Here is a 5,824-nt window from a genome sequence, read left to right as displayed (position 1 = left end):
GGCGGGGCGGGGCGGGGCGGGGCGGGGCGGGCGGGGCGGGGCGGGGCGGGGCGGGGCGGGCGCGGCGCCAGTGAGCGGCACTTACTGGCCATCCGTCACTCGGCACGGCAGGCAGGGCAGTCGCCCAGCAGACTGATTCCGAGAGTCGTTCTCGTTGCTCTGTCTCTCTCGCGCCTACACGGGACGCCCCATGAGTGCGAGAGAGAGACAGCCCGACTCTCGGAATCAGTCTGCAGGGCCGCGAACCCCTCCAGTCGCGCACCGTGATACGCGGAGTTCCTGCCCAAAGGGACCGCCATATCCGGATCCGGGCTGGTCGGTCCCACCGCCGCACAGTGGGCCAAAAGACCGGCGCCGGCGGCAAAAACTGCAGACGCGTTTTGAGCTCCAAAGTCGCTAAACATGAGTCAAACCGAGCGTGTGACCCCACCAATGGATTCCACGTTCGGAGAGCAATCCATTGGTGGGGTCACACGTTCGAGAGTGACAGTCACTTTGACAACATGTTGACTTTCGTGGTCCACGTGGTTGAGCGTCGACGCGCGCGCGCGCGCGCGTGTGTGTGTGTGTGTGTGTGTGTGTGTGTGTGTGTGTGTGTGTGTGTGTGTGTGTGTGTGTGTGTGTGTGTGTGTGTGTGTTTGTGTGTGTGTGGGAGGGGGTTCGGCCGGCCCCATTCTCGGCGTGCGGGCGGCCTGACTTGAGTTTTAGGCCTGCACGGTGTTTGGAAGCAACACGACCCGGACAAAAAGAGCGAGTGAGCGAGGGGAGAGAGAGAGAGAGAGAGAGAGAGAGAGAGAGAGAGAGAGAGAGAGAGAGGAGGGAGGAGGAAGATGCGGTGGTGCGGGTCAAAGGGGAAGGGAGAAGAGGCGCGACTGCTTTGCCAGGGCTTTGCCTGTGACCTGAAGAGGTCAGCGGGACACCGCCGGGCACGGCGCGCCGCGGCTCGCTAAAAATAAAGGTAGGATTTGAAGGACGTCGCAAACACGGAGGACTTGCAGCCCCGTTGCTCGCGGGCACTACACTGACACGTACACGCTCACAAGTACAAGTACATGTACTCACACACGTACACACACACACACACACACACACGCACGCACACATTCGAGAGAGACGTCCTGCCCGGAGCAAACACAAACATGGGCACGTACCGCGGGAGACGACTGTTGAAGTGACTGATTTAAACAGCAAAGGACGGACGGCCAACAGACAGGCAGACAGACAGACAGACAGACAGACAGACAGACAGACAGACAAACAGACAGACAGACAGACAGACAGACAGACAGACAGACAGACAGACAGACAGACAGACAGACAGACAGACAGACAGACAGACAGACAGACAGACAGACAGACAGACAGACAGACAGACAGACAGACAGACAGACCGAATGCAGTGGAGCACCGTTACTGGCTGCGAGGCGCCACGCCGCCGCCGCGAGGAGGTAGCCAGGGAGGCCGTCTCCGCTCCAGCAGACTGATTCCGAGAGTCGTTTCGGTCGCTCTGTCTCTCTCGCACTCGTGGGGCGTGCCGTACGGGTGGGAGAGAGACAGAGCGACGACTCTCGGACGCGGCCTCCAGGTGTTGGCGGTGAGAAGCGCCCTCCGCCCATCCCGCGTCGCCACGTCGCCTCGCTGCACTAGCAGTGCAGTGGGAATATGACGCCTCCGACGCAACGCAACGCCAATGCCCGTGGGGCGCCGTGGCACAGTGGGCCAGAAGACCGGTGGAGGCGGACAAAAGTCTAGACGCGTTTTGAGCTCCAGAGTCGCTAAGTGGGACTCGAACCGAACGTGTGCCCTCACCAATGGATTCCTCGTTCAGAGAGCAACCCGTTGGTGGGGTCACACGATCGGTTCGAGTCCCATTTAGCGACTCTGGAGCTCAAAACGCGTCTAGACTTTTGTCCGCCTCCACCGGTCTTCTGGCCCACTGTGCGTGGGGCCGCGGGCAGGACGCAGGCCGGTCGGGCCGGGCCCTTCCGGTGGAGCCCGGCGTACGGCCGTCGCTCTGTCTCTCTCGCACTCGCGAGGCGACCCCCGCACCGGTGCGAGAGCGACAGAGCGCGCGGCCGGGTTTCCCATCGCGAGACCTTTATTAATTAACTCGGTATAACCGCTCGGTGCGGTGCGTGCTGTGTGCACACTGCAAGAGGGGTGGACGTACCGAGGTGGACGGCCGTGGGAAAAGGAGCTAATCTGCACTGCAGACTGATTCCGAGTCGTTTTCGTCGCTCTGTCTCCCTTGCACCTAGACGGGACGGCCCTTAAGTGTGAGAGAGACAGAGCGACGAAAACGTTTTGCGCCCTGCTCGTTCCTGAGACAGACCGCCTCACTGGCGGCTCACTGTCGAGCGCACGTTTAATGTATGTGCACAGTTTTGTACGCGGTCTCTCACAATTTTAAACCTGCTAATATTTTTGTACAATTGGTATGTACGTACCATGCGAGGGGGTAACCACTCGCGTAATGCCCTGTACACAAAAACCGTGCATTACGCGTAATACACGTGATCGTAATGCCATTTATGGTTCAAATGTGACAAATTTTGGCTTTTTAAGGCCGTAATACACGTGTAATACCCCCGTAATACAGCGTAATACCGAGTCGTCTGTACACGATTTCTTGAAGTGGTTACCCCCTCGGTACCATGGTACGTGCGCCGAATCGTACTGATTCGTGCAAAAATTGCGTACAAATTTAGCACGCACGCTTAAATTCCGAGTGGACCCCTCGGTACCTGTCCAGCTACACTTGGTTTAGCAGTGTGTGCAACAACCGAGTGCTCATTCACAACACCGTGAGGCTATTCCCCTAGCCTGTCCTCCCAGCTTTCCCCCACCCCACAAAAAAAATGATATCAGGAGAGGATGAAGGAACCCACCGCGGCGTGTTGTGTGCTCCTCCAACGGGAAGGAGGCCACGCCCCTTATTGATACCTCCATCTCCATTAATGAAAATTAAATGTTAAAAAGAAAGAAATGGCTCCTCGTTTTCCCTTTCTTTAACCCCCCCTCCCCTCCCCCCCCCCCCTTTCCCCAGCGGCGCACTCAGAGTGGCTCGGAGACCCTGCATCCACATCATAAGTGGGCCAGAGGAACCAGTCCCCTGGACGGCCAGGCAAGGCATCCGCGACGAAATTTCTCGAAATTCCCCGTTTTCGGCATCGGACCTCCAAGGCAGCAGACTGATTCCGAGAGTCGTTTTCGTCGCTCTGTCTCTCTCGCACACATAGGGGACGCACTGAGAGTGCGGGAGAGACAGGAGCGATGAAAACGACTCTCGGTCTAAAGCCCCCTGCGAGCCCAGCCTGTGTCTTCTGTCCGCATTGAGCTTGAGACAACCCGGGAAGCAGAAACTGCGGCGCCGCGAGGTCTCTGGATTGGGCAGGGTCAGTAGTCAGTGTACCAGTGTACAGAGAGCTCCCGTGCTCCCAGGCACTGCAGTCTCCACCGCGGTCTACGCAGCGTCCGAGGCGCTGAACTGTCACGCAGTGCGTGCGCGTGTGTTTGTGTGGTGTGTGTTTTGGTGTGTTGGTGTGTGTTAGTGTGTGCGCGTGTGCGCGTGTGCGCGCGCCTAGTAGGCACTTTCCGTTTTTTGAGCAGTCTGGGAGTGAGAACCAGACCTGCACAGCACCACAATTGTCTCCGCCGCTCGCTGGGAGATCGAAAAGCCGTTTTTCTTCTTCCATTAAAACAAAATATATACTTTCAAGCCATGGGGTTTTAACTCCCAGTGTCCTTCTTTTAAAAAAGGAGACATATTCGAGAGAAAATATTTGCGAATGTCCCAATGTTGCCCCTCGTGCAGTATCTAAATCTTCTTTACGAGTTTGTTAAGACTTGGCAGAGGAGTAGAACTTTGTGCTCTGATTTCAGTGCTTAACACACTTAATGTTCTTGTACAAATTTTGTACGAGACATGACAGTTTTTTGTGCGCACGAACTTTTCGTACAAATTTGTACAAACGCACAATTTTGTACAAAAATGGCGAAAAATGAGCAGTTTTTCGTACGAAAAGTGTACGAAACTTTCGTGTGCACCAAAAACTGTCATGTCTCGTACAATATTGTACATAATATTTAGTGTGAAGTGTGGTTGAAAAGTGACAATTTTGAGAAATTTTCCGGTCTTTCTTTTTACGTAGTGGTTGCAGTGGTTTGGAGGAAAACGCGGTGTGGTGTCCGTGGAAGGCCGGCGGGCCGGAAGGGCTTGCAACGCCACGGCAACGCCCATGCTACCTAACACGGGCCACGTTGGACTGGGTGCACACTTCGTGATGACGCTCATGACCTTGGACTTGACTGGAGGAGAGGAGAAAGTTGACCACACCTCACGAGCCTCACACCGGCCCGCCTGGCCCTGGCCCTGGCCCCTGGGCCTCCTGCCTACACCTGGTGGGGCATCTTCTTGCCGCGAGCCGCCATCTAGACACGCCCCACGCCAAGAATAGAACCCACAGCCGAGGTCCACCGCCGAAAACACGAGCGTTCTTTCATGCATGCAAAAGTAGAGGAATACCGTTCATTCTTTAACAGTTTTTCCTCCGCGAAGCCCGCTTGCTGTCGCTACCAATAATTACAATTGTGATTGTGACAAAATGCCACGTTCCTTTGAGCATTGTTTTACATTCGTTTAATTGTGATTAGCTAATTCATGGCTGATTCGCATCCATACGAATGTGACACAATGCTCAAAGGGAAGTGACATTTCGTTTCAACGCGATGCCTCACGTTCCTGGAATGAGTGTACTTCGTAGAAAGAGAAAAAAAGGCGTATTTCATTTTTTGTTTTACTTTTCACAAATTACCTAAAATTCATATACGAAGCATTTACTGCCAAAGTTTCATTAGCAGATTGAGATATGATTAAATGCAGGCTCACTACCCTTTCTCTGCAATGTGAGCCACTACTTGAAACCCTTTTTCATTCATTTTTTACGGTGTGGTTGGGCTTTAATGACAGGCTTGGACGGGCTGCGCCTCGTCTGCCTCCGCTTGTCCGGGCGTGCTCCGACACCAAAGGGGAACCCGAAGGGAAACCCGAAGGGGAACCGAAACCCGCTCGATTGCCGATTGGCGGCCCAGTGGGGCCGGGTGCGAATGGAGGGCTAAAAGCCCGGCACCGCGGCACGGGAGAACCGACGCTCTTACCGTTATCAGACACGTCTATTTTTTCAATTTGCTCATTTTTGGCCCGTCCCGTTTATTTTTTGTAAAAAAATGACGGAGGGACGGGCATATAGTATGATCCCTGCTGTGCGTCCGTTCGTTCGTTCGTCCGTCCGTCCGAGGACTTCCCGTGGTCCGATCTTGACCAAATTTGGTATGCAGCCTCCTTGGGTGACCCTAAGAGCCGCCCGGTGGCAGCAAATCCGATCCGAGCCCCGGGGGCGCTGCTGCAGGTGCATCATGGTCTACATGGGGTCGAGGAGGATCTCGGCAACGGATGCAGCTAGGAGGGCATGTAGGGGTATTTTTGGAATCGGGGCGACGAAGCAAAACCAATGGTGCCAGTTTCAAGCGAATCGGAGAAGTTTGGACCCGGGTTCAAATCCCAGTGAGGTATATTTTGGACTTTCTTTTTATTCAAGTTTTTGCATTGTTTGTAATGTTTTTGAGGGCGCTGATGACGAAAATAACTCCTATTTTGACTCCAGACTCAGGTTCAAATCCCGTTGGGGTTAAGCACAGGCTAAATTCGCAGATTTTTAAATGTACGGGACGGGCCAAAGTTGCCGATGTGTATCGCTACTTTTCCTGTTATTTAATTTTCAGGTCGGGTGGAGGGCCGCAGAATTGAATTGCATCTTTACACGAA

The sequence above is a fragment of the Thrips palmi genome, unplaced genomic scaffold, assembly GCF_012932325.1.
Source record: "Thrips palmi isolate BJ-2018 unplaced genomic scaffold, TpBJ-2018v1 HiC_scaffold_19, whole genome shotgun sequence".
Lineage (NCBI taxonomy): Eukaryota > Metazoa > Arthropoda > Insecta > Thysanoptera > Thripidae > Thrips > Thrips palmi.
The sequence above is the reverse complement of the archived record's forward strand: the minus strand, read 5'-3'. Positions refer to the sequence as shown.